Here is an 11,675-nt window from a genome sequence, read left to right on the forward strand (position 1 = left end):
CTTCACTCTACTTCAAACTGTGCTTCTGTTACTGTTTTGCTTCTATTATTATTGTTCTTGCAGGAGCTGGTAAAGTGGCTGATGTGGCCACTGCTCCATAAATCCATGAGGAATGAAGGGTGGATATTGCCTGAGTCCAGGAGGCAGGACAGAGTCGCTCATCTCTGTCCCTGGTGATGGAAACTCAGGGTCAGGAAAGAGTCTTGACCTGGCCTGGGTCACAAAGAGAGTATTAGGGTCAGCCCTTGAGCCCGGGTGCTGTGGTCAGGCCCTTAGGCCGCCTCTCACACCCAGGCTAGGAAGCTGGAGCAGAAAGTTTGCTAGAACTATCCTGGGAAGAAGTCTGCATAGTTCAAGGGGCAGCTTAGAAGAGGAGACGGAGGGAGGTGGGCTCTGGCCAGAAGGCTCTTAGACCTCAGGCCAGGCTCAGGCAGCCGCATCTAGTATCAGGCCTGCAGGTCCAGTGCCTATTATGGGGCCTATTATGCCTGGATGAGGGGCCTCAAGTTCATTTAGGCCAAGCCCCTCATTCTACGGAGAACCACACGATGGTTGCAGGGGAGATTTGCCCAACGTTGGTGGGTTGATCGTGGGGGCAGGTCTGAACTCGTCTCTGTTTGCATTCTGGCTCTCCTGACATTCCAGACCCATCTCTTGGTCATCCCTGGACAGGAGAGATCCCACAGGGTAAATAGGACATGAGCCTGCAGTGAGGGGAGACAGAGGAGGAGAGAACTCCCTGAAACAAGAGGAGAGGAGGAGCCGGCGGGGAGGACACAGGTAGGGCAGCAGGCAGACCACCAAGGGGCAGGCTTGCTGCTTTGCAGCCTGGCCACCAGCCTGTGTGCCTCATTGCCGCCCCCTCCTCCCAGGGCAGGGCCTACGTCTCAACCAATGCCTGGAGCAAGACAAGGAAGGCTCCATTTCCCTCCTCCTACTCCTCTACTCAAACCACAGCCATCTGTGCATCAATAACTTTTTTTTTTAACCCTCAGCTGCCTGATGTCCATGGTTGGGGTTTGGGTTGGGTCGCTGAGGGCCGCCTGCACACACCAGGGAGGGCTCCTGAGCACCCACTCTCAGGCTTTGCACGTTTCCGAAATTCTGCACATGGCAGCAATGTTTGCAGAAAGGGTGTGGAGGGTGCCTGTGGGCCAGGCACCAGCCTGCTGCAGCTGCCCGTGGTTGCTTCTGTCTGCCAGGGCTGCACAACCTCTGGTTTTCACCTCAACCACTGTGGCTTCCTCTCTCCCCGTGGGAACAGGGCATGGGGTGAGGGGGCCACCATGCCGAGACAACTAGGCATCTCCCTGCCAGGCCAGGAGTTCCACTGCTACAGCCCAATACCAGCAAATTCAGATGCAACCAAGTGACCCCAACTCAAGTTACGTCCCCTTTCTCCCCCAGGCTCTGCAGTCCCTGGGATCTGCAGTGTTAGTTCATCTCCAGGAGAGACTAGGTCCGAGGAGACCCACTAAAGGCCTGGCTGTACCATCATAGGCTGTGTGCCCTTGGGCAAGAACCTCTACCATTCCCCGTTGCCTGTATATAAATGGAAGGCTTTGCTCTAGATCAGTGTTGCAAACTCAAATTCCAGGAACAGGAACGTGCAAAATATGTTGGGGATAAGAGAGCCAACAGTGCAAGGGGGAAGTGAGTGTTGGGGACCTAGTCTTGGGGTGATGGGAACTGGGCTGAACTGGAAGCGTATTCCTGTGTAAGGGAGGCCGTTGCTGCAGAGGGCAGCTGCTGTGGGACTGGGGGATCCTGATTTGTTGAAGGAAGGTGGAAATTTATATTTCAACTCACACGCTCCTGTTTTTAAAATGTCTCAACGTCTCTAATTCTGACTGTAAATCTAAGAGTGATTCCTACATGTGTGTGGTTAGGAGGAGTCTGACCTCCACCAGAGGGGCTTTTGGGCTGGGACTTCGTCCTCCTGCAGAGCACAGGACCCCACCCCTGAATGAAACCTCAACCTGGAATGTTGACACAATCATTTGGTGCCCCTTTCAGTTGCTATATTAGGTACATATTGATATCTGTAATATGTAGAGATCTCTTAAAAGTCTAAAAGGAAGATAGGGCTAGGCGCAGTGGCTCACGCCTGCAATCCCAGCACTTTGGGAGGCCGAGGCAGGCGGATCACCTGAGGTCAGCAATTTAAGACCAGCCTGACCAATAAGATGAAGCCCTAGCCCATAAGGACACAGCTCTGGGCTGCCCTCAGGGTTGTGTGCACCTGAGTCCCCACCAACATCTCACCACTTAGCTTGTCTGCCCAGCTTTTCTTAACATATTTACAAGCAGATACATCATTGATGGGAAAAACAGAACACTTTAAAATATGGGTTCAGCTTTGATTTCAAGGAGAAGCTGCAAGCTGTGTGAAGGGCTGGGAAGGGCACCACAGGAGACGCAGCTCAGCCTCTTCTTAGTCCTCAGCAACTCAGCTCTGACCCCAAGTTTCACCCCATGCAGTAAGGGCTCTGAACCCTCCTGGGCCCACTATCCTTAGAAAGCAGCTTGGGGGAGGGATGTCTCATTGTCCCCACTGCAAATTATTTCTTTGAGGAAAAGCTACTAGTTTCCTTCTCAATGTCTGTTCTCAGGGTATTGGTGTGACCAGCTTTGTTTAAGGTGATTTTCCAGGCTCCCCTACAGTGCAGGGTGGCCAGGGACCGAGTTCTGGCAAATGAGACATAAGTGGACATCACTGCAAGAGGATCCGAGGCAGGCTCCTAAAAGGGGAGAGACTCAACCCAACTGGCTCTGCGTTGAGTCCTTTGCCCTCCCTCTTCCTGCCTTGATGCAGATGAAAGGCTGGCACTGCAGCAACCACCTTGCATCCACAAGGCAGTAAACCTCGGCCGACAGCCACCTGCTTCTGACAGCAGCCCAGGAAGGCAGAAAGAGACTGGGTTCTCGATGGCAACTTTGAGTCACAACAGGCGTAGACTTCTGTGACATGAAAAAACAACCCTCTTAGTTGTTGAAGGCACTGGTTTTCAGATTTCTGTCACAGCTGAAGGGAAACTCAAGCAGATCCTTCCTCTGAGCATCTGCTCTCTTCTCCAGGGGCCTTCCGGTCACACACTTTCCTTCATTCCCATTACATTTCCATCCAGGTTCTAATGTCCTTACAAGGTATATTGTAGCATGCCTCTGCCTGGCCTAACTTCAACCTCCCTCTGGATGTGAGAGGTAGACCTCACTGTAGGAAGAGGGTGAAGGAAGGGTGTCGGTTAATGCATAAGGAACCAAGGACTAATATCCATATATATGGACCCAAATATCAGGTGACACTGAGCATGTGCACCCACAGCTTCTCACACCTGCCTTGTCTTGTAGACACCAGCTCTGGATCCCCAGACCTCTCACCTGAGCTCTGGGGCAAATGCTTCCTGACATCCTCAGTGGTGGGCAGCGAGGCCGGGATGGTGTGGAACTGCACACTTCCGGCTTCTGGGATGTTGGCAAGGCCCTGTCACCACTCGATTTCCAGGTGTCTGCTTCACAGTGATCTGTTAAACTGCCATATGTGTTGTATGCCCCTTCCTGGGTTGTGCTACAGCTGATAATAAAATCATTTGATAATTTTTTTTGTTGTTTTTTGAAGCAGAGTCTTCCCCTGTTGCCCAGGCTAGAGTGCAGTGGTGTGATCTCGGCTCACTGCAACCTCTGCCTCCCTGGTTCAAGCGATTCTCCTGCCTCAGCCTCCCAAGTAGCTGGGACTATAGGCATGTGCCATGACACCCAGCTAATTTCTGTATTTTTAGTAAAGACGGGGTTTCACCATGTTGGCCTGGCTGGTCTTGAACTCCTGACCACAGGTGATTCACCCACCTCAGCCTCCCAAAGTGCTGGGATTACGGGTGTGAGCCACCATGCCCAGACATTTTTGAGAATTTTAAAAAAGAGTCTATCAGAGCCGGGCTCGATGGCTCATACCTTTAATCTCAGCACTTTGGGAGGCCCAGGTGAGTGGATCATCTGAGGTCAGGAGTTTGAGACCAGCTTGGCCAACATGGTGAAACCCCATCTCTACTAAAAATACGAAAATTAGCCGGGTGTGGTGGTGGGTGCCTGTAGTCTCAGCTACTGGGGAGGTTGAGGCAACAGAGTGAGACTCTGTCTTTTAAAAAAAAAAAAAAAGTGCACCACCTGCTTGGTTTGGCCCCATTTGGACAGGAAGGGAAAGGGCCCTGGAAGGCCGTAGGTTGGCCTTGGGGTCAGGCCAGCAGTGAAGCAGCCGGCACGTGAGGTGGCCTCATGGGGTAGCAAAGCTGGCAGGGCAGGGCAGGGCGGGCCAGGCCGGGAGGGCTCTGACTGATCCTCGGAGCTCTAATAGGAAGCTGCACACCCGTTCACTCTCTTAGAATAGCTGTGCACCTGCAGATAACCAGTTTCTGTTGTGGTGAGTGGTAGTTAAATAAATAAATAAATAAGCAGGCAAGGAACAAGCTTTTCCTTACCGTGACAGTCATTTGCTGCTGTGAAACTACTATGGTCTGTTACCTCCCACTCACTTTCCTCAATCAGTGCTGCCTGCAACGGCAAGAACTTGGGGCCAAAAGAGCACCTGCCCTAGCACAGAGCTCGGGCCTGCCCACCCCCACCCCCTAGGACCACCTGCCTTTGACTTCTGAAACCACATTTAGCTTGCATGCAGGCAAGTCATATGACTTCTCTGAGCCTCAGTTTCTTCCTTGGCAAAGTGGGGATAATAACAGCTCTCTTCAAAAGCCATTGTAAGAGTTGGAAATGATAAGCCGGGTGGGGTGCCTAATACCTGTAATCCCAGCAGTTTGGGAGGCTGAGGCGGGTGGATCACCTGACCTCAGGAGTTTCGAGACCAGCCTGACCAGCATGGTGAAACCCCGTCTCTACTAAAAATACAAAATTAGCTGGGCGTGGTGGTGCATGCTTGTAATCCCAGCTATTTGGGAGGCTGAGGCAGGAGAATTGCTTGGACCTGGGAGGCAGAGGTTGTAGTGAGCTGAGACTGTGCCATTGCACTCCAGCCTGGGGAATAAGAGGGAAACTCCATCTCAAAAAAAAAAAAAAAAAAAAAAAGTTGGAAATGATGTATTTTAGCCGCGCAGATAGTCAGCCATGCACCTGTTTCGCTTATGGGTAGAAACACCACAGTTGACTCCATTTCAGCAGCTGAGGGGCCCAGAGGACCGTGCCCTCCGCCGCACTGTGTAGGCCTCAGTCATGTTGCTGGCAAATATTCCAGAAGGCTCAGAGGAGGCATGTTGAGAGTATTGTCAGCCAATCACCACAAAGCTGCTCCTTCAGGACCCTTCTCACTCTGAGCCTCACGTAACACAAGTCTGTGGCTGGAGGGAGGGTGGCAGGGACCCACCTGGACATTACTTCCACACTTGCAGCCTCAGGGTAACCCTGGTGGTCAAATAAGCAAAGATCAGCCTCAAAGCAGCAAATAGGACTGTGTCCTCTGGGGCCTTACCATGGTCCACGTGCAGTCCAGGCTTGGCTTCACCATTTGCATGAGAGCTCAGAGGACACCCATGGCCACAGAGGCTCAGCACAGCCAGGGGAATGGAGACCTTGTCAGTAACATGGAGGTGAGATCATAGCAAACACCTTCATCTCAGGTTCAAGGGGGAAGGGGTCACCTGCTGGGGAAGGAGGAAGCTGTGGCAGGTGACGCTGTGCTGGAATGCCGACCACCTTCCTCACAGTCTTGGAAGTGAATTCCAGACTCCCAGACCTCTGCAGACAACTTCCAGCAAGTGCAGCAAGGCCAGCAGGGCACCTACTGTTGACTCAAAAAGACCCTTCCAGGTTTCCCCAGAAAAGGCAGCCTTCGCTGCTGCAGCCCCTGTGGATGACAGCTTGTTTAATAGCTCAGATTCCCCAGGCAGTTTCTCCACCCTCCACTGCTGGGATTCTTGCAATGACGATGTGGTGGGTCGACCTGGAGAGGGTGGGTCAGGAAGGATCTTCTGACTTGGAGACTACCAGGGGAGACAACACCACACACGAGCCCCTGCTCCAGACTTGGCAAGGATGATGCCAAATACGCCGAGGCGGCTGCAGGGACCCAGGGAACAGAGGAGTTTGTTCCCAGGATAAAGAGGGGGTCAGCCGGCCAGGTACAGTGGCTCACGCCTGTAATCCCAGCACTTTGGGAGGCTGAGGTGGGCAAATCACCTAAGGTCAGGAGTTTGAGACCAGCCTGCCCAACATGGAGAAATCCCATCCCTACTAAAAATACAAAAAATTAGCTGGGCATAGTGGCAGGTGCCTGTAATCCCAGCTACTCTGGGCAGGAGAATCACTTGAATCCAGGAGGTGGAGGTTGCAGTGACCCGATATGGTGCCACTGCACTCCAGCCTGGGCAATGAGAGTGAAACTCCGTCTCAAAAAAAAAAAAGAAAGAAAGAAAGAAAAGAAAAAAGAGCCAGGCACCATGGCTCACGCCTGTAATCCCAGCACTTTGGGAGGCCAAGGCGGGCAGATCATCTGAGGTCGGGAGTTCAAGACCAGCCTGACCAACATGGAGAAATCCTGTCTCTACTAAAAATACAAAATTAGCTGGGCGTGGTGGCGCATGCCTGTAATCCCAGCTACTCGGGAGGCTAAGGCAGGAGAATTGCTTGAACCCAGGAGGTGGAGCTTGCGGTGAGCAGAGGTTGCGCCATTGCACTCCAGCCTGGGGAACAAGAGCGAAACTCCATCTCAAAAAAAAAAAAGAAAAAGAAAAGAAAAAGAAAAAAGAAAAGTTTAGAATATAATGGTAAGAAATGTAAGGGTGTTAGATTCTGTTTTTAGAATGGAAGCAAAACAGATCCACCAAAAGCATCCTGTGTTTTGTGTTCTCTTTCCTACCTGGGTTCCTCACCCACCCAGGCATGACTGCTCTCCTGTCATGTATGGTGTATCAGTCCCCTGCATGCTTTTATACCTCTGCTGTTCATGCGTGGATCTGCTAGGGTTGCTTGGCATGTTTTTTGTTGAGGTAAAATATACATGGCATAAAATTTTCGATCTTAACCACTTTTAAGTGTACATTTCAGGGACATTAAGAACGTTCACTTGGCCGGGCGTGGTGGCTCACACCTGTAATCCCAGCCCTTTGGGAGGCCAAGGCGGCAGAAATTAATTCTGAAAAAGTCTCAACATGTCTCTTTCTTTTATTTTTTTTTTATTTTTTTTTTTAATTTATTTATTATTATTATACTTTAAGTTGTAGGGTACATGTGCATAACGTGCAGGTTTGTTACATATGTATACTTGTGCCATGTTGGTCTGCTGCACCCATCAACTCGACATTTACATCAGGTATAACTCCCAATGCAATCCCTCCCCCCTCCCCCTATTTTTTTTTTTTTAAGACAGAGTCTTGCTCCGTAGCCCAGGCTGGAGTGCAGTGACATCATCTCAGCTCACTGCAAGCTCCGCCTCCTGGGTTCATGCCATTCTCCTGCCTCAGCCTACCGAATAGCTGGAACTACAGGCGTCCACCACCACGCCTGGCTAATTTTTTGTATTTTTAGTAGAGACAGGGTTTCACCGTGTTAGCCAGGATGGTCTTGAGCTCCTGACCTCGCGATCCACCCGCCTTGGCCTCCCAAAGTGCTGGGATTAGAGGCGTGAGCTACCGCGCCCGGCACCTCTTTTTTTTTTTTTCCTGAGCCAGAATCTCACTCTGTCACCCAGGCTGGAGTGCAGTGGTGCCACCTCGGCTCACTGCAAGCTCCGCCTCCTGGGTTCTTACCATTCTCCTGCCTCAGCCTCCGGAGTTGCTGAGACTACAGGCGCCCGCCACCACGCCCGGCTAATTTTTTGTATTTTTAGTAGAGACGGGGTTTCACCATGTTAGCCAGGATGGTCTTGATCTCCTGAACTCATGATCTGCCTGCCTCAGCCTCCCAAAGTGCTAGGATTACAGGTGTGAGCCACCACGCCCGGCCAAGTCTGGGAAGTCTTAAGGGCTAGACCCCACATCTGATGATGTCTTATTGTGGGTGGGGACTCTCTACAGAGTCCCAAGGCAGCAAGGGCATCACATGGAGAGGAATTTATGAGAGATGGCCAAACTGGCTTCTTTTTTTTTGAGACAAGGTCTCCCTCTGTCGCCCAGGCTAGAGTGCAGTGGCACAACCACAGCTCACCACAGCCTCGACCTCCCAGGCTCAAATGATCCTCCCACCTCAGCCTCTTGGGTAGCTGGACCAGAGGTGTGTGCCACCATGCCCAGCTAATTTCTTTTGATTATTTGTAGAAACAGAGTTTCCCTGTGTTGTCCAGATTGGTCTCAAACTCATGGGCACAAGTGATCCTCATTCCTCAGCCTCCCAGAGTGCTGGGATTACAGGTGTGAGCCACCACACCCAGCCAAACTGGCTTCTTATAAGAGAATCACTCTGATGATAACTAACTCATTCCCATGATAACCCATTAATCCATGAACTGATTGATCCATTCATGAGGGAAGAGCCCTCATGACCCAATGACCCAATCCCCTCTTAAAGGACCCCCCACCTTTTAATTTTATTTTATTTTATTGAGACGGAGTCTCACTCTGTCACCAGGTTGGAGTGCAGTGGCACAATCTCAACTCACTGCAATCCCCACCTCCTGGGTTCAAGTGATTCTCCTGCATCAGCCTCCCGAATAGCTGGGACTACAGGTGCCCACCACCACCCTCAGCTAATTTTTGTATTTTTAGTAGAGATGTGGTTGTGGTTTCACCATGTTGGCCAGGTTGGTCTCGATCTCTTGACCTCGTGATCCACCCACCTCAGCCTCCCAAAGTGCTGGGATTACAGGCGTGAACCCACTGTGCCCAGCCAGGCCTCACATCTTAATACTCACACAGTGGGAATGAAGTTTCAACATAAATTGCAGAGGGGACAACATTCAAACCATGGTACCCAGTCATAGTGTTTTATTCTTTTCTTATGCTTTTAATTCCTGACATGCATCTAGACATTTTAATCATATCTATTTTATAATACCTTTGTAGTCCTTATATAACATCTGTGTTTTAGCACTTGTTTCAGGTTTTTTTCTAAGTTTGTGTCAAGACCCCATTTTCTAAGTCAAAAATGGGATTGTGCTACACATTATTTCTTTTTTCTTTTTTTTTTCTTTTTTTTTTTTTTTTTGAGGCAGAGTCTCGCTCTGTGGCCCAGGCTGGAGTGCAGTGGCCGGATCTCAGCTCACTGCAAGCTCCGCCTCCTGGGTTTACACCATTCTCCTACCTCAGTCTCCCGAGTAGCTGGGACTACAGGCGCCCGCCACCTCGCCCGGCTAGTTTTTTTTGTATTTTTTAGTAGAGACAGGGTTTCACCGGGTTAGCCAGGATGGTCTCGATCTCCTGACCTCGTGATCCGCCCATCTCGGCCTCCCGAAGTGCTGGGATTACAGGCTTGAGCCACCGTGCCCGGCCTGCACATTATTTCATAACCTGCCTTTTTCCCCCCCCCCACCCCCCCCCACAAAATAAGGAACTTAAAACAACACACATCTTTTTCTGAGGGCAGAAATTTGGGCCCAGCTCACCTAGGTTCTCTGCTTCAGAGCTTTACCAGGCTGCTGTCCAGGTGTCGGCTGGGGCTGTGGTCTCATCGGAGGCTCAACTGGTCTCATCTAAGGCTTAACATTGGCCCGCAAGCTCCTCAGACTGTTGGCAGAATTCTTCCCCTCGTTGTTGTAGGACTAGAACTGTGGTTCCTGTTTTCTTGTTGGCTGTCAGCCAGGGATAGTCCTTAGCAACTAGAGACTACAGTAGTTCCTTGCCAAGTGACCCTGTCACCACATAGAAGCTTCCTTCTTCAAAGCCAGCAATAGACGGAGAGTCTCTGAGAGACCCTCTGAGAGGGCCCAGATACTCTTTCAAAGACTTCCACCTGATTTAGTCAGGCCCACCCATGAAAATGCCCCCTTGACTTCAAAATCAACTGACTTAGGACCTTAATTAAGTCTGCAAAACTCCCTCACCTTTTTCAGTCTATTAGCTGGAAGGAAGTTGCAGGTCCTACTGGCACTCCAGGGGAGGAAGTTACACTGGGTGTGAACACCAGGGAGTGAGACCACAGGGCCCACCCCCAGGTCTGTTCATACCATGTTTATCTTTCCATGTCATTATCTTTTCTTTTCTTTCTTTTTTTTTCAGATGGAGTCTCGCTCTGCTGGCCAGGCTGGAGTGCCGTGGCCTGACCTTGGCTCACTGCAACCTCTGCCTCCCAGGTTGAAGTGATTTTCCTACCTCAGCCTCCTGAGTAGCTGGGACTACAGGCACGTGCCACCACACCTGGCTACTTTTTGTATTTTTAATAGAGATGGAGTTTTGCCACGTTGGCTAGGCTGGTCTTGAACTCCTGACCTCAGGTGATCCGCCCACCTAGGCCTCCCAAAGTGCTGGGATTACAGGCACGAGCCACTGTGCGCAGCCATCATTATGTTTTCTACCACCTTCTAATGTTAATGGCCTCACAACATTCTACTATGTGGATGTGCCAACATTTATTTAATTAATTATTTATCACTAAACACTGAATAAACATAAATATTTCAGTTTATTCCTTTTTTTCTTACAAACAGTACTGGGGGGAATAAACACCTGAGTACTCACGTCTTTATGCACTGTAGTATTATTTCCTTACAACAGACTCCTAGACATGGAACGACAGGGTCAAAGGATTCGCAAAATGTTGGACTTCTGATGCAAATCAGATGGCACCTTTTTTTTGACTAATTAAGAGTCTTTACCCCTGGCATGAGGAGCTGAGGACAACTGCCACTCCACGATGTGAAGCCACAGGGTTTCGAGGTAGTGGTTAATGGTGGTTGTGATTCTTTTGGTTTTTGTTTTTGAGACGGAGTCTCTGTCACCCAGGCTGGGAGTGCAGTGGCACAATCTTGGCTCACCGCAACCTCCGCCTCCCAGGTTCAAGCGATTCTCCTGCCTCAGCCTCCCGAGTAGCTGGGACAGGCGCCCGCCACCACGCCTGGCTAATTTTTGTATTTTTAGTAGAGACGAGGTTTCACCATGTTGGCCAGACTTGTCTCGAACTCCTGACCTCAGGTGATCCACCTGCCTTGGCCTCCCAAAGTGCTGGGATTACAGGCGTGAGCCACCATGCCCAGCCAGTTGTGATGTTCTAATTTGGATTTGGAAGTCAAATGATCGCCAAGTGCCCTGTGGTTGCTGTGGTTGCACACCCTGCCCCGGTGGAAGCTGGGGAAGTGTTTCCTGTCTATCGTCCCACCCATTCACGTGTCCTCATTACAGGGGAAGCCCAGAGAGTGAGAGCTCTCCTTGTGGCCAAGGCTGCAGCCTTGCCGCTGTCACGGAGCACAGCACACATCTCCTCCCAGCCGTTATTTTGTTTGTATTAATCCAGAATGCATGTAAATTCTGATGGGGTAAGTTGGCAGACAAAAAGGTCGCTGATGTCTCCCAAACAGAATCTCATTGTGTCTTGGAGAGGAGGCAAAATAATCACTTGCCAGAGGGCGGAGCTTCGTTTTGTGGGGCCTGAAGCTTAAATAATTTGCCGGGGCCTCTTTAAGAAAAAGAATCAAATTATGAATACAAAATTAGGATGAGAGTGTTTGAAGGGCCTCAGGCAAGTGCAGTGCCTGGGACTTCAGCTTCATTAACTTCGCAGTCAGTCTGCGCCAGTGGACTGGG

Source organism: Theropithecus gelada, chromosome 14 (assembly GCF_003255815.1).
Source record: "Theropithecus gelada isolate Dixy chromosome 14, Tgel_1.0, whole genome shotgun sequence".
Classification (NCBI taxonomy): Eukaryota; Metazoa; Chordata; class Mammalia; order Primates; family Cercopithecidae; genus Theropithecus; species Theropithecus gelada.